Below are 20,614 nucleotides of genomic sequence, written 5' to 3'. Positions count from 1 at the left end.
GATGCTGGGGGGGGGAAGGAAGGACAATATTGTTACCAAAGTCCCTTGAGAGCTAGGACCACAAGGAAGGGTTGGACTTCAAGAGGCTGCAGTTTTGCCACAGCCAGAAACACAGCCTAAAGCAAGGGAGGAGCGAGGAAGAAATACTACCATTTCTCTCCCACTCCATCTTCTACCAGTGCCTCCCATTGGCCTAATGTGGCTGGAAGTCGCTGGCAAGTGAGCTGAGTTGATGCGGACCGAATGACTGGCCTCCCACCTACAGGGCAGGACAGAGAATGGATCTGGGGATCTGGGGTTAAATTAAGCTGGGCCAGCACGTTCATATGCACTTAGTATTATTCCAGGGGTCTAACACAGCATCTAACATCTTTACATCTTGCCTTAAATGTCATCTCCTCACGGAGGCCTCCTTGACCAGCTTACCCAAAACAGACCCCTTAAGTCAGACACTATTGGTTGTAATTCCAACATCCGTTCTCCCTTGCATCCTGTTCCTTGCTAAGCAGAACCCTAATTTTGATTTGTTAGTGTGTTAGGCAGTCATGTGGTTGAGAAGTCAACCTCCCCAGTCCCAGAGGTTGACTCTTGGCTCATCAGATTCCAACACGGCAATGCCATTCCTTTGCCAATGACTGGTTTATGGAAGATGATAAAATTCTGCCCAGTAACGCATAGATGGATGTCTGATTGGTTGCTTCTGGGAAACTTTGCTTCACTCTTATAAAGGGGCCCAAAAACATGACATGCCCTTTCCCTGCCTTCTGGCCTTTGGTTACTGCTGTGTGAGAACATTAAGCTTGGACCTTCTACAGTCATCTTGTGACCTTGTGGGGGCAAGCATGAGGACAAAAGTCAACATCTGAAGATGGCAAAGCTGAAAGATGGAAAGATTCTGCATCTCTGATGGCCTTGTGAGCCACTAAATTAACCAGCCCCAGGACTTGTTATTTGATATATAAAGATATATCTCTTTATTGTTCAAGTCATTTGAGTCCATATTTCTATTACCTGCAGTCAAAACCTTCCTTACTGCTTCACCGTCTTCCTATTGCCTATTTTTTTCCTTTATGAAGTTTTTCAATATTTCGTATCATTTATTCCTTTGTGTACTTGTCTTTTGTCTGTATATACCACCCTCCTGTCATCCCAGGATGTAAACTCCATGAGGAAAGGGGCCTTCTCCATCTTCTTCATCACTGTATCCCCAATGTCTAGCATAACACAAGAGGCCTCCAATGTATATGTGTTAAATGAATGAAGAAAAAAAGATGTTCGTCTATAATTATTTGCTATAATTACCACCCCTCCCACGTTGGCTCCGAGCCTGGAAGTAGAATCAACCTTTGTTTAGATATTACTTACAGGTCACACATTCCCACACCTTGGAAAAGCACAGGCTATGAGATTAGCCATACCTGCCATTTATCAGCTGTGTGACTGTGAGCAAGTTACTTGACTTCTCTGAATTTCCATTTCTTCATTTCAAAAATGGTAATATGAAAATAGGATTAAATAAGATTATGCATTTATGAAACAACTGGTCCACAGTCGGTGTTCAAGATGTATTTGTTCTCATCTCCAATCTGCACACCTGGCTGGAGGGGAAAATGCTCTGTGTAGCAACAGATTGGGTCCCCTCCTGAAGCTGGTGCACCAGTGCTGCTCTGCCCCTCATCTTTGCCTCAGCACAATTAACTTCTTCCTAGATACCCTCTTCAATATCCTCATCCTTCATCCTCACCATCTCTCCGACCACAACGAGCCCAGGTCCACAGGATGCCCTCATGTCACGTGAGCTTTCCTGCTGCTTTTGCTTCCCAGGACACAACATGGGCAAGTGGAAAGAACATAAGGTCTTAGACCTAGAAGACGTGTGTTCCCATCCAGTCTGGCTCTGATGACATGAGTGACCACGAGCAAGCCACTTAACCTCTGAACCTCAACTTCCTTATCTGTAGCGGGATAATAGGTTGTAATGATGCTCAAGTGGGATGCTGTAGACACACAGACTTGAAAATTATAAAACATATAAAACTGGTTTCTTTTCATATTTTCAACATTCCTGCTAGTGAGGTTGGAATAGAAGCAGACATACTAAGGCTATTCTTGATGCATTCCAGAGCATCCTGCCTTGTGTTTCCTGGCCACAGCCTTCCTAACCAGCCACTTCAACGCCCTTCATTATTCATTCATTCAGCAAATACTTGTTGAGTGTCCACCGTGTGCCAAGCACTGTTGTATGTTCTGGGAATAGAACAATGAAGACAACAGACTAAACATTCAGCTCTCACAGGGCTTGCATTCTGGTAGGCAGAGGAAAAGACTGTGGGCGGTTAGGGCAAACTCTTATACCACCTGCATAGTGCTGCCATGCACGTCTCTGGTCATTTGATCGTGCCAAGTGGGGACAAAGAAAGCAGACAGGGAGGAGAGGAATGCAAGAAAAAGAAGTTGAAAGAATCCAATCATACTAAAATCCAGAAATGGCCTTGGTTTCACTAAAATTAAGTGTCCATACACCAGTTAGGTAGTATCTCAGCTAAGAATGCAAAATCTGAATTTAATCATGAGGAAACATCAGATGGATCCCAAATGAGAAACATTCTTTTTTTTCCCCTCCTGTTTTAATGTGATAAAAGACAAAGAAGGTTGAGGTCAAATTAAAGAAGACTAAAGAGATATGAAAAATTAAAATGGTACCTAATTCTAGACTGCATCCTGTATTTGGCAGAGGGAGATTGCTATAAAGTTCATTATTAGGTCAAGGGAAAAAATGGAGTGCAGAAGGTAGATTAAATTTATACAGACTGTATAACAGGATGTCCTTATTCTTAGAAAATACAAAGAGAGAGAAGGGAAAGAGGGAGGGAGAGAAGGAAGGAGCAATTGATAAGCTGCAAAAATTCATAAACAGAAACCTCATTTAAAATTGAGTTGGGAGGCCAGCAGGGCGAAGTTTTCACACCCTACCAACAAGTAGAGATCCAACAGGAAGAGATACCTTGGCATCTCCAAAGGAAGGTTACTAGGTTACTATCCAGCAGGAGGGAGAAAAAATTTCTCCTTGCCTGAATTTCTCCTTGCCCAGCAACCACCCAGCCAGTAAGAGGCTGTCACAACTCAGCCAATGAAGAGCCACTACACTTCAAACTCCCAGTTTCCTCCTAGTCTTTGTTTATAACAGCTCCTCCCAAATCCCCCTTCTCCACTATAAAGGAAAGGTCCTCTCCTTTGTTTGCAAACTTGTCTCTGGGTTGCCATAGTTTGCATGTCCAGAGTCTGAATTCTTTGCTGTTCTCAAATGAACCCAATTTGCTGGTCAGATAACTGGCTGTTTTATTGTTTTAGATCAACAAAGCAAATGGAACAAATTGTTAGCAACAGATGAATTTGACTAAGATTACACTGTTTTTTTTTTTTTTTGTGTGTGTGCTATTCTTGCAACTTCTCCAAATAAGTCTTTAAAAAACTCTTTTTTCCCACGGGACCCACACTCTAAGACCAGCCCCTTTGCTAAATTAGTGCATGACCCTGAATGAATCCCTTCCTCTCTCTGGGTCTCATTTCCTAGTCCAGATGGTTTCTAAGGTTCTTTCTGGCTCTAGCAATCAATGACCCACAACCCAGGTCGCTTCTGGACAGGGCTTTTGGAAAGAAGACAGCCCCTCCGTCTCTTAGCCCACAAGTTACTTCAGCACTACTTTCTCCAGGGTGCTCACCCGTCCTCTTTCATCGGCCATAAACTTGCCCCTGCCCAACCCTGCCACCAACCCGCAGGCCCAGGCCCTCTTTCTGAGCGCCTTAGGGCTCATCTTCTGGCAGGCTGTAGCAAGGATTCAGGACAGGCATGTGCATTAATCCCCCAAGAAACTCCAACCCCCAAAAGGCTTTGCGACAATTTCTGGGCATTTAGTACCACCACAGAGAAAAGGCTTTTCAGCGCGGGCCTGCTGCTGCATGGCTTTTTGGGAATTGTAGTTCATCTGTGAAGAGTCGGGGAACTAGGCTAAGGGGACAAGCCACCCTTCCCAGAATGCACAGCGCTCACCTCCACCAATCCGTAGTGCGGATCTTGGAAGGAGGGCGGGGAAGAGGAGGAGCTGCCCGGCGCACGCGCAGTATGTGTGGCTGGGGAATTCAGGTGGAGGTCAGAGTGGAAGCAGGTGAGAATGGAGCGGGGCGCTTGTGGCCCGCGTCCCGGCGTCTCTTGCAGACCCGGTCTGCACTCCCATTCGCATGGAGTTTGGGCGGGCGGGGTGCATGCGTGGGTCCACCTCGGGCCGGAGGGGTAGGGAGTGAGCCCAGGAGGAGCCAGGGGTTGCGTAGAGTAAGGTAGGTGTATATGGGGACAGGGTGAGGAATAATCCAGAAGCTGTGTAAAAAAAGGAAAGGCTGATGGGGACTCGGTGTTCTGGTCTCTGGAAAGAAATATTTAAGTGCACGTGGAGAGATCAAGGTAGCCTGAGAAGTTGCGGTCTGGGGAGGAGGGGCGGGGAGACTGAAGTGGACGCAGACGACGGGGCGGGGCAAGACAAAGTTAAGTGCAGGGGTGGATTCTAGCGAGGTCAGCGGTGCTCCCGCCCGCCCACCCCCGCTCCAGGGCTCTCCCTCGCGGTGCAGCTATTGAGAACCTTCTCGCCCATTTGTTCTTTTTTTTTTTTTTTTTTTAATGGTTAAATGTGTAAACTTTACCTTTTAAAATTTTTCTTCTTAATTGAAGTGTAGTCGGTTTACAAGATTGTGTTAGTTTCTGGTGTACGGCATGTTTCAGTTATACATATATATATATTCCTTTTATTATTTTTTCATTAGCTCCCTGTGCTATACAGTAGGACTTTGTTGTTTATTTATTTTATATTTTATATTTGTGTGTATCTGCAAATCCTGAACTCCCAATTTATCCCCCTACACGCACCCCGCCCCCCTTTCCTGGTAACCATAAGTTTGTTTTCCATGTCTGTGAGTTGCCCGATTCATTCTTGGTATGATAGCCCCAGAATATCATCCAGCTCCTGCTTCCATGATAATAGGTCATTCTTACACCTGATGTGAGAAGCAGTGTGGTGAGGAGTTGAGCTGTGCCTTCCAGAATTTGACCCCCGTTCTAATCCTGGTTGCTCACTCAGCTGTGTGATCTTATGTTCCTCAGGTTACCACTGTGTGTGCCTCAGTTTCCTCACCTGCAGTGATCTTCATAAGGGTTGGTGTGAGGATTAAACACACAAATTGCTGTTGGAAGACTGCCTGATATAAAAGTTAGCTATTTTGCTGTTGGAGTCACATTGTTTTCTGAACCAAAATCACCCAGAACTAACTACACAGCTTCTCCCAGGGCCTACCTGTCCAGGAGGTGGGAAGGTGGTTTGGTTTGGTGCTAAGGTCTCTCTGGGTATCAAGTCCATGCCTCCTTCCCCTTTTGAACTAAGTGCCCCAGACCCCTTTTCTTAAATGGTAGAAAAAGAAGAAAGCAGAGGAATTGATAATACATGTTTACAGGCCGCAGAGTGTTATTTATGAAATGTCCTTCAGTGGATGATTCAGAGCCCTCAAGAATGGGGGAAGAAATAGCCAGCAGAGAGAGAGGGCTTTCTCTGAGGATTTGGGGATCAAGTTGTTTCGTTTGCTTTTCCCCCCTTAGGTGTGAGTGGGTCCAGCAGGAGACATGGCTGCCAAAGTGTTTGAGTCCATTGGCAAGTTCGGCCTGGCCTTAGCCATTGCAGGAGGCGTGGTGAACTCTGCCTTGTATAATGGTAAGATCACTGCCCTTTGCCAGGCGATTTCTATTGGTCTGCAGAGCCCATGTGACACTCCTGTTGGCAGCCGCTGTTTGTGAATGTGTTTGTGACCAAGAGGGCTCACCTACTGCCCTCCTGCGCCATGTGGTTGCCTGGTCATCAGAGCCTCTGTCCTTGTAGCCATAGGTTCACTCAGAGCCTTTATTCACAAAGAGCCTCCCAGCCTACTTGAATGTTTCCAGCTGCTCTTGTTAATTTAAAGTCATGCTGCACCCCCCAAATGCTGCAGGAGCGAGCCAGAATTTGGCTGGCCAGCTGAAATGGAGATCTCGTTTGTTCTCTTCTGCCTGTGTTTGGAGCAGCAGGGGCTTTAGACCTTTGGTGACTTTGTCCTGAGCAGGCGCTTTGGTTCTGCTATGGTTGGGTTGTTCCAGAGCAAATATCTTTGAGATGCACTGCCCAGCTTTTACCAGCGTGGCAGCGGTTCAGGCCGGCTTTTCTTCCACTTTCGCGTGTGACCTCAGGCAAGTTGCTTCCCCCTCCCTAGGCCTCAGCTTTCTCATTGGTCAGGCAATGGGGTTGCACTTGTTTTTTGTCTGAGACCCCCTCTAACTTTGATGGTCTCTGACCTTCACTGTTGGAAAGCAGCAGTAGATTGACCCTCCTCGAGTGTGACTCTGACAAGAGGAGGATTACTTTCAGTGGGAAGATAATTTGGACCAACTATAAAGTCCAAAAGGGCAGAGAAAGAAAGCAGTTGGTCAGAAAAGCCTGCTTGGCTCCTGTGGCACAGGTTTATACTCTGATCTTTTTTGCCACCCTTGCATAGCTGGACAGTAATCACCATCACTAATTCCTCTCTGGATCAACAAGACAGCTCCATAACCCCTTAAAACCTTAGAGAAACCAGGCTATTGGAAAGAAAGAGTGGGGCCTTCCAAATTTTAGGATTGCCATTGTGAGGGTGCTGCTTCTGGGAACACTGGGTTAAACTGGAACTGGGAAGGGATGTGGTAAGAGTGAAGACCTTGGTGGGTTTGGAAAGAAGTTTGAGGAGGTGATTCCTGGAAATGTGTTGGTAGGAGTTTGGGGATGGGATGGTTAATCAGAAAACTAGCAGCCAATTGCTTCAAGGAAAAAGATGCTGAAGATCCTGTGACCAGAGTCCTTGGGAAGACACATGGGACGGGAAGTGGTGGCTTAGTTCTGTACCTGTTTAGAAGCCTCTAGAGACCAGAAGTGTGGGAAGACAGCAGGAGAGGGGAGACTTAATAAGTAAACGGAAAGCATCAGGAATCTTTTAAAGACATGGTCATTTTGGTTAAAGAGTGAGGGGATTTTTCTGACCCATCATTATCCTTTGTTCCTAGTGGATGCTGGACACAGAGCTGTCATCTCTGACCTAGTGGAGTGCAGGACATTGTCGTAGGGGAAGGGACTCACTTCCTCATCCCTTGGGTACAGAAACCAATTATCTTTGACTGCCGCTCTCGACCACATAACGTGCCGGTAATCACTGGTAGCAAAGGTAAGGCTTGCCTGTGGGCCAGGTCAAGTAGAGAGGGTGGAAGAGGTGCTGTGGGATCCAGAAGGAGTTGAACTTCAGGTAGTAATAATTCCTGGTATATTTTCCCTGAAGAGTTTTACGTGGCTTCAGAGAAAGAAATATTCAGGCATGCCTCAGGGGTACTGCGGGTTCAGTTCCAGACCACCGCGGAAAAACAGATACTGTGATGAGGCGACTCACGTGAATTTTTTGGTTCCCAGCGCACACAGAGGTTCTGTTGACCCTATACTATAGCCTATTAAGTCTGTAGTAGCATTATTTCTAAAGAAACAATGTACATACCTTAATCAAAAAAATTTTATGGCAAAGAATGAAATAATGCCATTTGCAGCAACATGGGAGGACCTGGAGATTATCATACTAAGTGCAGTAAGTCAGGGAAAGACAAATATCATATGATATTACTTGTATGTGGAATCTTTAAAAATGATATAAATGAACTTTATGAAACAGAAGCAGACTCACTGACATAGAAAATGAACTTATGGTCACCAAAGGGGAGAGGAGGAGGGATAAATTAGGAGTCTGGGATTAACAGATATACACTATTATATATAAAACAGATAAACAACAAGAACATACTGTACAGCACAGGAAACTATATTCAGTAATTTTTAATAACCTATAATTGAAAAGAACCTGAAAAGGAATGTGCATATGTGTAACTGAATCACTTTGCTATACACCGGAAACCAGCAGCAGTGTAAATCAACTATACTTCAATTTTTAAAAAATACTTTATGGCTAAATATGCTAACCATCCCCTGAGCCTTCAGTGAATTGTAGTAGTAACATCATAGATCGCTGGTCACAGATCACTGTAACAAGTATAATAATAGAAAAGTTTGAAATAGAGCAAGAATTACCAAAATGTGACACAGAGACATGAAATGAGCAAATGCTGTTGGGAAAATGGCACCAATAAATTTGCTTGATGCAGGGTTGCCACAAGCCTTCGGTTTGTAAAAATGCAGAGTCTGTGAAGCTCAATACAAGGTATGCCTGTGTTCTTAAGACACACACAGAGCTGTACAAATTTGGAGAAAGGCACAAAGCTGTCTTTCCAGAGTTATGTAGTGATCCATTTTTAAATAAATCTCAATGTGCTTCTGCTCCCCCGGTGGACCCTTCCCAGTGGTTCTTGGTCCCCAGGGTGACTGGAAGCCGATCTGCAGCCGTCCTGTTTGCCTTCACGGCTGACTTATCCTTTGCCTTCTTCCCAAGGCCTCTGTTTCCAGCCGTGCTGCCCTCATACTATTATCTCCCAGGCCGAGGCCCACATCCTTGAGGGCAGTCTTGTGTCTCATGCATCACTGGATGCCCAGTTAGAGCCTCACATGAATCACTGTTCTCCCCCACCCTGCGCAGAGGGTGCACAGGCAGTGAATGGAACGGCAGGTGCTGGCTCCGTGGCGCTGTGTCTGCAGCAAGAGGAGGGGTGCGTGGATGTTGCTGCTTCTCAGAAGATGTTTGCTTTCTGTGATGGTGCCAGGCTTTGTGCAGGGTCAGGGGGTCGGGTAGGTCAAAGATGGCTAAATTGGGGGCCTCTAGGGGCTCTGTCTAGATAGGGAGATAGATGTGTGAACAGGCAGTTAGTGGGGAGTGGGGTGAGGACAGGAGCCAGGGTCGTATGGCGTGTAGGGGAGCAGAGGAACGTGTGGCACTTGAGAGTGAGAAGTGCTTTGGGCCGAGGAGGGGAAGGGTCCGTTGGCATTGCCTGGTCTGTCCTGTCGCTCTTGGCCAGGAACAGGAAGGAGCCTCCTGTGAAGGCTCTGGCTTGCCTACTGCATCAGAGGAAATCAACAGTGGGGTGAGGATAGTGGAGAACATTCATATTTTAACTTAAAAGCCTAGTCCTAAACTTCCCGCCGCTTTGGGATTTCTCTCTCTACTACTTTGCAGTTGTTCTAAGGATGCATGATGCACCTGTCTGCAAAACTTGATAGAAGCAGGTGGAGGGTATAGCTCAGTGGTAGAATGCATGCCTAGCATGCATGAGGTCCTGAGTTCAATCCTCAGCACCTCCATTAAAATAATAAATAAACGTAATTGCCCCCCCTGCCCACACCCCCACCCCTGTAGGAACTTGGAGAGACCAGGGACTGGTGTGTAAACATTTCCCACTTCAGTGCCTGGTTCAGAACTCATCTCATGGGCGCTTGGTCCACGCTGTTGATGGCCGCAAGCAAGCTGTGTGGTGCGTTAGCTGTGAATTGTCAGGGGAAGTTGTTCCTCCCTCCCTGGGTCCTTTGGGCCACGTAATGAGAAGCAGCCTGTAGATGAGCTGATAACCCCTCACATCTGTTGTACATTTGACAGAGTGCTTATATATCTGTTTCCTCCTCCAGTTTGTCCCGGCGTGCCTGGAAGGCAGATGCAATCATCCCCATTCTCACAGAGGAGGAAATGAACTGAGATGGACTAAGGCTTAGTGAGGCCACGTAATTAGTCCACAGCAGAGTTAGGACAGCAACCAGGCCTGGGACTGCACTGCTCATGTAGTCCCGAGTGGACTGTTTCCACTGGGCCCACGATAACCTCTCGGGGGCACATTCCTGCCTTGGGCCACATTGACCAGGCCTCGGAAAGGCCTTACCCTAGAGTTCTTGGCGTTGGCCTGTTTTCTTAAAATATTCAGTGTTCCAGACATTCCACAGCACCTATTAGATATATAACCTGAATTTGCTTGTATCAGAGGGCGTTCAGGACACACTGAGTAGCTGTCGTCACTAGAAACCTTGGAGAAGTTTTTACCTCTGGTGCGCCACTGGATTCTCTACCAAGGAAACCACGCGCATGTGCTCGGCACCCTCTATGATGGGATAATCAGCAAATTGGGGCTAGGAGAAGTCATAGAAGGCTACTGTGGTTTTTATTTTTAACTCCAGCATTTGTCCCCTAAGATTTACAGAATGTCAGCTTCACTCTGCACATCCTCTTCCGGCCGGTTGCCAGCCAGCTTCCCTGCATCTTCACCGGCATCAGAGAGGACTATGACGAGCACGTGCTGCTGTCCATCACGACAGAGATCCTCAAGTCCATGGTGGTGAGTGAACAGGGCCTCAGCCTCCAGGAGACCTCTGGGTGGCAGGAAGAGCTCGGCGGTGGGTGGTTGGGAGAGGGCTGGGATTCCGCATCCTTGTTATCCTGACTGGCTCCTCTGCCCTCCTCTGGAATTAGGCTCGCTTTGATGCTGGAGAACTGATCACCCAGAGAGAGCTGGTCTCCAGACAGGTGAGCGATGACCTCACAGAGCGAGCAGCAACCTTTGGGCTCATCCTGGATGACGTATCCCTGGTAAGAGCCACGGGGAGCCTGTGGGGAGGGGCAGCAGCTGTGTAGGTGCCTGGCTCCACTTCCGGGCAGACACATCCATTCCTAGATGTGAGGCTTGTAAACATCAAACCTTCTTGACAGTATGAAACAGTCTCTTTGGGTTTGTTTTCAGACGGGGGTTTTTACCTCCCCTGTGCCACAGACAGTTTTCTTCTGATTTTTTTGGCCCTACCCAGGTGGTTCGTAACCAATAGGTTTTTCACCTTCCCAAACTGTTTCCCCGAGCTCCCTGGGAAGTGATGTCTTGTTAACCCCGTTGGACGCAGGCAGACACTGCCTGGTAGAGACTAGAGCACAGCGTGGGTAGTCTTTCTTCCTCGCACAGACCTCCCAGCCTGAGCCCTGGGAATCTCCTGACACCTGGGGTCTGAAGCTCAGTGAAGCGAGCTCTGGGAGCTCCCCAGGAAGGGTGACAGAGTGCGAGTGAATGGTTCTGTTCCCCGAAGTCTGGTGCAGAGGGAGGGCAGGGACGTCTCTGAGGCATAAGCTATCCTCTCGAGACTGGTCTGTGTGTGTGTGTGCGACACCCGATGCCATGATGCAGGCAGCAAGCGGTGCAGGCAGGGTAGCGCTTCAGAGTGAGGAAGGTGAAGGGAAGGGGTCGTGTTTCTGATTCTCTGGGAAAAGTCATTTGGAGTGATTTGTTCGGGTGGTGAGGAAGGTGTTTCCTGTTCATTTCTGTGCATCGCCCGGGAAAGGCACTGTTTCCCGCTCCACATCTGTGCAGCTGTTTACACAGTCCCCGGCACCCAGCTCTAACCCGGGGTCCTGCTCCACCCTTGCAGCAACTGCCTGCCCTCAGAGAAGGGCTCGTGGACTCCCTCTACTGGCGAGACGCCAGGCTGCAGCTGTTTGGCTTCTCTGACCAGAGCCGTTCCTCAGGCTCTCCTGCTTAGTGTTCACCTGAACTCCTCGGCTGTGAGAAGAGGCTAAGTAAAACCTAAGGAGAAGCTTGGCATTTTGCTTGACTTTAACCACATGCTCCATTCTGGAGAAATGCGGGCTGACCACAAGAAACCGTATCTGAGAGGTGTGAGAAGAAAGTTAGATTTTTGTGGGGAATTTGCTGCCCTCAGCTGGCCCTTTTAGAAAGAAATTTTATTCCTTAATTACACATTTCATTCTCATTTCTCAGGATTGTATTTTCTTCCCCAAAATTTGAACAAGGGTCCAGAAAGGGAGCAGGCAGAGAAGGAAAGCTGCAGTCTAAGAGTTAGGAGTGTTACAAATTCTGGGAGACAGTGGACTGGGACTTAATCTGGGAGAAGTTTGGGCTCCTCATATGTTTTAAAAAAGCATATTGGGAGATTGGGAGGATGGGGGAAGAAATGAAACAAGTAGAATTTGATAGCAAAACCAATGCTGTTCACACCTTTCTTTCTTCCTTCTTAATAAAAAGCTAGATGAATAAATTACCCTAGACAGGCATTGGGGTGCTGAGATCTGCTCTCATTGTTTGCGTTGTCACTATAGATGGTCACTTCGGTGAAGTCTCCGTCGCTCACTTTATTAGGGAAGGTGTATGCGTAACAGAATTTTAAAACTTCATCCTAAGCAATAGCTTTACCTGCCTTCCCTTTCTTTTAAACTCTTTACCAGAAGCACTCACACATAGGGAATAGCATGATTTGCAAGATCATGGTTTGGAAATCTCTCTCGTCCTCTTCCTGTTTTGTCGCGGAGGTGCTGTGAGAAAGAAGTGGACTGGTTAATCCATAAGCAGAGAGCATCACGCTCTTGAATCCCTGAGAACCAGCTGCACCCCTCACTCTCAGGCTCAGTTTTCCATCTGACCTCTCTGGGGGCTTCAGACAGGCCATCACAGGACCTTGGAAGAGCGCTAGTCAGTGGTGGGGTCCTGGCACCCACAGGTCTCCTCCCTAGGGAGGTGGTCAGTTGGAGTAGATACCTTCTGGTGCCCATGGGCTGTTTCCTACCTGAGAGGGACAGAAAGACGTACAGGAGCCTGTGGGGCGGCCAAGGATTCCGGGCTGTGGACCCAGTTTGGACGCAGACATGGAGGTGGAAGGGTGGTCTGGCCTCACGATGCCTCCAGCTGCTGGAGCCATAGCTGGCCACCCCCTCCGGCAGCTGTGGGACCTCACGGCAGTGCTGTCTAGCAATCACACCGCCTTATCTCGTGCTCACTCTCTCCCCTTAGACGCATCTGACCTTCGGGAAGGAGTTCACAGAAGCGGTAGAAGCCAAGCAGGTGGCTCAGCAGGAAGCGGAGAGGGCCAGATTCATGGTGGAGAAGGTGAACGCGCGACCAGATGGCAGGAGCCCCCTCACTTTCTCCTGTGCTCGGCCTCCGCGTCTGCTGGGTGGCCTGGAAATTCATCATCTGTCATCTCCACTTCCGGGATCATTGGAAGGGGACTGAAGGGACTACACTCCTGCAATTGGTTTCAGAGTCTTTGGGGCCTAGTCGGGGATATGTGAAGTTATGTTCCTAAATCACTGAAGGGTGATTTTTTTCCCCCAGTTCCCTAAGATCAAAAACACTCGCCCACAAATAAAAATGTTTCTTCTGGAATATTTTCAGCTTCACTGGGGAAGTCATTTTTAACTGCGATGACACAGTGAAAGCTGACAGCAAAAAGGATCAAACGCTGTGCCAGATGCGCTATCGTCACTGGGGTTTTTTCAAGCACTAAACCCATCCAGATGTGTCGGGGTGTGCTGGGACACCGTGTATCTGCATAGAGCCTGGCCTTCGGGTCTTTGCAAAGGTGCATTTATTTCTTGTAACCCCCTCTCCCCAGCACTAATTCTCTTGGAGTTGTATTCCTAATCCAAGGCACTTTAGTTCTTAGAATCAGGAAAAGGAAATATATGGGTGGGCATTTAACTTTAGAGACTATAAACTCAGTGTGAATGGAGACTTTTTTTTCCTCCTTTTTCTGCTTGTCTCCAGCACCTCGAACACGTCCAGAACTGCGCCTGGAGATCGGTACTAGGTGCTCAGTAAACATTTGTTGAGTGAGCCGTCCCAGAACCTCATTGAACAGCTCTGTGTTCATTTCAGAGAGGCTTGCTCCTCTCCTCCTGCGCTTGTGAAGGTCGCGCATCGCAGATAGATACCCTCCTACTGACGAGGGAAGGGGAAGCCCGGGGGAGCTTGTTCTGGATGCCTGAGTTCCTGGTCAGGAACCAGTTTAGCTCACAAGCAACTTGAGGGAACATCACGTGCCTGCTGCTCCTCCTCAGCTGTGCTGACTTCGATGCATCATTTTGACTTGGGACTGGAGAGAAGGATGAGCCTGAGGACTGATTCTCCCTTCCTTTCTCTCCTGCTTTCCTTGGCCTGGGATCCTCCTGGCTCAGAGTAAGGTGGCTGGGCCGGGTTGCTGTTAATATTATTGAAGAGTTTGAAATAAGACAGCTATTCATACAGCCAACAGAAACGTGCCTCTACAGTGGTGAGCAGTGGACATTACATGAGAGAGGAGGATTGCTAAACCCATCTGGAGGGGGAGGTAAATGCCCAGAGGTCCTTCACGACCCAGTGAGGCTGCCTTACCTGGTCCTCTGGAAGCTGTAGCCCACTGTCCAGCGCCCCGAGGTGTGATCTTGGTCCCTCTCTGCCTCCACTCCTTAGGCTGAGCAGCAGAAGAAGGCAGCCATCATCTCTGCGGAGGGTGACTCCAAGGCCGCGGAGCTGATCGCCAACTCGCTCGCCACCGCAGGCGATGGCCTGATCGAGCTGCGCAAGCTGGAGGCCGCAGAGGACATCGCATACCAGCTGTCCCGCTCTCGGAACATCACCTACCTGCCCGCCGGGCAGTCGGTGCTCCTCCAGCTGCCCCAGTGAGGCCCGCCCGCCTGCTCCTCCTGGGGCAGCTGGACCACTGCCCGATGATCCTCTACACCACCTTCCTTCCGCCCCCGCCCCGGAAATCACTGTGAGACTTCATGATTGGCTTCAAGTGAAGGAAATAAAAGTTAGATCACCTCAGATCTGTAATTACTCTATCTAAACTGAAGCTCTTTCATTCTTATTTCCATCCCCTTTTTTATCTGCCTACCAAAAATTGCCAGGTGCCTCCACAGACCAGCCTGGCTCCCGTCTTCGGCCTGCTGGCGCCCAGCCTAGGTGCTAGCAGTTGGCAGAAGGAAGGCAATGCTGTGTGTGTGACAAGCTGGGAGCAGAGCAGGCAGCCGTGTAGCCTCCAACCTGTGGTTTATTCACAGTTGGAGGAAGATGGCACACACACAGCAGAACTGTGAACACAGGCCTGAGTTTTTTCCAGTGGTTCCTGCACAGACCGAGCTGAAGGCAGGTGTGGGGAGGCGCAGAGAGGAAGCGATCTGTCTCTTGCCATCAGGCTGATTGTCTAACTGTGGGGCCAGCGGAAGCAGGTGTGTACAGACAGCGAGGATTGAAGAATCTGCCCTGTGAAGGTGGGTGGGCCTGATTTGCTGCCCCCCCGGGGTCCTAAGACTGGAATGGACCTGGCTAGTGAGAGAGCAGGCCTGGACCAAGATGCGAGTCCTGTAGACTTCCTCTCTGCCTCCCACCTTCGTGTCTCAAATACCCGGTGGAATTCCAACTTGAAGGATTGCATCCTGCTGGGGCTGCACATGCCTGCCAAGGACGTGCGCATCCTGCGTTCCTGGCCCCCTCGTTCAGAGACTGCCCTCCTAGAGGGCTCTGCCTGTGCCTTGAAGGAAATGACCACAAGAAAACAGTAATGTGTAAACCGCTGTCAATAAATGACACCCAGACCTTCCAGCTCAGTCTTACGGGTTTGTTTTGTGGGAGTCATGGGATTAGACCAGAGCAGCCTGGCACTTTATGTGTGCACGTGTTTGTATCACCAGCTAAGACAGAATCTCCAGCAAGGCAGAAAATGCTTTGGTTTCAGAAAACACTGTGCCGTGTTCTAGCCCCGTCCCCAGCCTGAAATGAATCTCAGTGGTGTCAGGTGAGGTTTGTCATGACATGGCACGTCTTAGGAGGTGAAGGTGGGTGGGGGTTCGTCAGCTTCCCCCTTGCGGCTTTTGGTGCCACTGCTCACTGGGAGTTGTGGGCCCGCCCACCAAGCAGACCGGAGTGAGCAGTCGATACCAAATACACGTGTGCCGGAGCCCTCTGCGCGCTCTGGTTAGACGTCCACATCGTTAGACGGCTTCGGGTGCCCTTCCTGTTGTAGGCTTAAATTGCTTATTCTGCTTTGCTTTGATGAGGAAATGACCTGGCATTTGAAGGGAGGCCAGCTTTATGCATTTTGAATGGTGGGGGGACCTACAATTGAGCAATGATCCATGCAAATCACCCACCCCAAATCCTTTTAGGAACGAAACAGAATGTGCGGTGAGCACTCAACGTTGACTGCTCTAACCTCTGCTCTCAGGTGAATCCCTGGCTCACCACCTGGCCGAGGAGAGCGGTCTCAAGAGAACTCCGCGGGCTGGTCTCTGACCTGGATTCTGCATTTCCTTCCTCAGAGTGTTCGGGCCAGCTGTCAGCTGGGAAAGGTGGGGACGCGTGCGCACATTTGGGGTGGGCTGGGGGCTGAGTTCTCCTGGTGCTGCGCCCTGCTGTCCTCCCAGTGCCTCTCTGCAGGGATCTAGTCCCTTCCCACCCTGGTGAGCACTCAGACCAGGGTGTAATGGGCTCCTGACCCTCGGCTGGACCTCCCACCGAAACCTCATTCTCTGTGGTGCTTGGCAGGCCTCCCAGCTAGCCCCCCTCCCCGCCGCCTCCCTGGCGTCGGTCATCCCAAGGTATCTCCTCCCACTTGGGCTTTTTGCTGTAAGAGTAGTGAGGCCTGGGAATGGTGCGGTGCCTGGACTCACAGAGCGTGTGACGGCTGCAGCAGAAAGAGCCTGATTCCTAAACAGCTTCCAGACCAGCTTCCCCTTGGCCTCCCTCCTTCCCTGCTGTTTACTGCTTTGGACACCCTTGGGGGCGGGAGCAGGAGGCTCCTCTCTTCCCCAGGCCCTTTATAAAATCGCAGTTGTGTTTTATGCCTTTCGCAGGAGATTGGGTTTCCTACCCAGGTGTCTCTCCCCAGCTTCTGGGTTCCCTCTGCCTTCGGATCAGCCCTTCAGCACAGGCAGGCAGGTTCCTGCTGGTTTCGCCTGTAGCCTCCCTGCCACTGACGGTGCCAGGGGCAGCCCGGGGGCCTCCTTCTGCCTTGACTTCCCCCAAGTAATTCTCTTCACAAATGTTCAAGGGCTGTTAACTGGCTAACGAGCCCGAGTCCCCTGATGGCCTCCGGGTTCCTCCAGAAGCTGCCACAATGGGCCTTTATCAGCTCGGGATTCTCTGGGCCCCGATCAAAAGCCCTGGCCTGTCCTGGCCAGGGAGGGGGCTGAGCGGGAAGTATCTTCGTCCTTCTGTCCTTTGGTCAGGCTGAATAGCTCCCTTGTTCAGGCTCCGAGGGTCACGGACTAGGAAGGCAGTGGGCCCTGGATGGGGAGGAGGAGGGAAAAACCCTCGAAGGGTTGCTATTTTCCTTAAACTGCTGCTAGTTTTACACAAGTTCCGCCACTGTGGACCGATGGGGGAGGAGCTGTGCTGTCATCCCCGGGCGGGTCGATTTGAAGGACAGCGAGAGACAATGGTAACTTCATACCTGGCTTAGCAAATGCTGTTCTAATTGCTGGTCCAGCCTCAGCAGGGGGACGTGCGGTTAGGACCTCCCCTCAGTCTCTGCCATCCGCCAATCTTGTGGGCAAAGTAGCGCACCCTGACCGAAAGTAACCTGGGTGAGAAGGTCGCAGGAGGCTGCAACTGATTTTCCTGTCTTTCCTAGGCCTCCTGCTCATCCTGAACACCGCTCCAAACTTCATTTTTCTAAAGCAGATCTCATCCTCTTCCTGTTGAAAAACCTTCAGAGGCCACTCCTCCCTGGCTTAAAGAAGGGGAAATGTCTCGTCCCGGCATTCAAAGCCTTCCGCCTGCTACCTTTCTAGTCCATCCAACTCTATTTTGCCTTCACCAGCCTACCTAGTGGCTCCTGTGGGGTGGGGAGTGTTTGAAAATGCAGGTGGAAAGGGGCAGCAGCTCCTGGCATTCGGTGCTGGGGAGGGGAGGTGGCAGGGATGCTATGAGACCTACTTGTGTGAGACAGACTCTACAACAAACTGCCCCCAAAGTAACGCCAGTAACATCCGCCCTTTGGAAGTACGCTCCAAACCGAGTTCCTCGCTCTTGTCTGCATGTCCCCCATACTTTCACATCAGCCCCTGTGCGCACTTCATCCCAGACAGCCCTTCCCCCACATTTCCCAGGTCCTGATGCCCCCATGCTTTGAGTGCTAGCCGAGACTCTTTGTCTAACACGAAACTTCCGCTGATGCCCGCCTCCCCCATCCATTACCTCTCCCTTGCCTGAACTCCTGATCCATGTTCCCAAGAGGCACTTAGCGCTCTCTTAGGGTTGCAGTGTGTGTGTGTGTGTTCTCCCTCCTACCCTACACGTATGGAGGGCAGGATCTTGATGTGATTCAATGTTCTCCCTTCTTCCTTCCCCAACCACCCCCTAAGCTTTTCCCCAAGTCAAACCTGCCTGGCTCTCAGTGGGAGTTACTGAATGTCTGTCGGGTGAGCAGATGAAGGAATAGAGACAAAGGACTGAGGTTAGATGTGAGGGCTGGAAGTCCAGGCCATTGAGTTCTCCCACGCCATTATGTTAAGTTGCCTCAAGCTATTGTGAATCAGGGTCCAGCCCAACCCATCGGCTAACGTCCCACCCTGAGCCACTCCCCAGTCTCATTACCCTCCCGCTTCCTGTGGCTGCCACGTGCAGACTCTCCCCTCGCTGCTGCCTGCCCACAGCTCACCCTCTCCTCCTCCGTCTGGAACACCTCTCCTCCCTCCCTCAATCCCTGTCCCGCTCTGTCTCAAGCCCAGCTTAAAATCCCTTGTCTCCAGGAATTTGCCTGTGGCCGACCCCTTCCCAACTTCCCTGGCACATAAGGTCTCCTTTTATTAAAAAGGCGTTAGCTCTGGAACTCTGGCAACACAGGGGTTGAGAACTGAACAAAAAAGGGAGTGAAGAGGCCTGCCCCAGCTGGTAGAGGCTGGGATGCTTTGGCAAGGCCAGTTGCACATGGCTGGAAAAGAGAATGAATGGAAATGTTCTGGCCTGGGGAAACCAGTTTATAGTTGAAAGAGAATGCCTTTGCCCAGGATGCTGGGTGGAGAGGGAGGAGGGTATCTTTCCAGCAACCTCCACTCAAGCTACTTCAGAAGAGAAAATGAGGCTGAAAGGGCAAGGCTACTTTGGAGGAGCTTAAAGCTGTTGTCATCCTGGGAAGATAGGACAGACCACCTGGATTAGCCAGAAAAGCCTTTCATCAATGCTCTAAGTTTGGCTGAACGAGCTGCAAGCACTTGGGTTGCAAACTGTGGCTTCGGACCACGTGCAGCTCGCTGCTGGATTTTGTACAGCTCACCAGCCAACGGTGCTTTTCACACTTTTAAATGGCTGGGAAAAAATCAAAAGAATACTATTTTGTGACACATGAAAACCATACGGAAGTCAACCTTCAGTGTCCGTGAGTCGAGTTTTGCTGGACCAGAGCTGTGTGCATTTGCGTTACACCAGCAGAGGTGAACAGCTGCAACCAAGATCACATGGCCTGCAAACCCTGGAGTATTTGCTCTCTGTCCCTTTTTAGGAAACGTCTGCTGATCTCTGACTTAAGGGGATTAGGTAGCCTCGGAGAAAGGAAGAACCCTGGGATTTGGAAGTCTCCAGCACCAAGGAGGGCTGAGGGCTTTAAGTCAGATACAGTGTAATTGTCACCCGAGTCCTTGGGTGTATCTGTGTCTGAGGCTGTAGTGAACTGACAAAATCACCCTGCGGCCGACACCGTCTGTTCTCTGTGGCTGCACGTGGTTCTGAACCAGGCAGAAGGTGGGAATGGTGATAGCAGACGGGTGGGAATCAGGAAGGAAGGACTCAGTGGCCCCCTAGAGGGCTGAGGATCTCCAGGTCTGGGGTAAAACCTCTTCTTTTCCACCCCACTGTCCTCCAGGAAGGGTTTGCTGCTGGACGGTCCTTCCCAAGCCAGGGGAGGCCGCTGCCAAGGAAGGGAGCCCAGTGCAGCAATGACTCCGAGAAACAGGAGCCTCTGGGACCTTAAGCCTCTGGGTAGAGGAGTCTCTTGGTTAAGAGCATGTCTGTCCCAAACAACCAGAGACCCCGAGGGAACGCACAGATGCTCCTCCTTGTGGATTGTGCCAAACCTAATCTGCTCCAGGTGCTCAGCAGCAGGTGCGCCCGGCCGTCTGACGAGTGACCGCTCCTTTCCCTTGCTTGCCTCCGCCAGCCCCCTATGATGAAATGCCATCTCCCCCTCCCATGTCCATAACCCCCCTGCTGCACTCACTTCCTCCTTTCCTGTCTAACTCCACCCGCACTGGACTCTCAGCAGCACAGGACTGAGCAGGAGGCTTTCAGATCCTCGGGAACCACCCCTTCATTTGGAGGAGGAAGGGGAGGAGACTTGTCCAACGTCCCAAAGGGTGCAGGCGGCAAGACCAAGGGTGGAATCCAGGTGTCCCCACTGTCTAGTGCTGTTTCCACCCCGTCTCTCAGCTTCCGGAGGGCTCCTTGCCCTGGAAATCCTTTGCACTCAGAGGTGGGTGAGTGCATGTGGGGTCTTCATTCCTCTCATGAGCACACGTCCATCCCCAGCTAGACCATGGCAGATGGGAGTCAGAGACAATGTCTGCTCCGTAAGGCCCTTCACGCCAGGGAACTGCAGCAATCTTTGCTGACTCTGAAACTCCGAGCTGGCCTGGACTTCCCAGACTTCTCCCTCCAGAAGGCAACTAAGTTTGTAGAAAGAGCATGGGTTCTAGAATTAGAACGTTTGTGTTTGGATTCTGATGCTGCCACTTACTAGCTTGGGAGACCTTGGGTAAATCACTTAACTTCTAGCGTCCCTTTTTTCTTATCAAAACCAAGGACATGGATATCCACCTTGCAGTGTTAAGGAGTTGTGGAGATGAG

The 20,614-nt window shown here is 50.1% G+C and overlaps 1 pseudogene; it reads left to right on the top strand.

Moving 5' to 3' along the window:
• Positions 1 to 4,089: 4,089 nt before the first annotated feature.
• LOC105081162 (prohibitin 1-like) lies at positions 4,090 to 15,376 on the top strand (annotated as a pseudogene).
• The last annotated feature ends 5,238 nt before the right edge of the window (positions 15,377 to 20,614 follow it).

Source organism: Camelus bactrianus, chromosome 16 (genome assembly GCF_048773025.1).
Source record: "Camelus bactrianus isolate YW-2024 breed Bactrian camel chromosome 16, ASM4877302v1, whole genome shotgun sequence".
Lineage (NCBI taxonomy): Eukaryota > Metazoa > Chordata > Mammalia > Artiodactyla > Camelidae > Camelus > Camelus bactrianus.
This window is presented reverse-complemented; position numbering and strand designations above follow the sequence as displayed.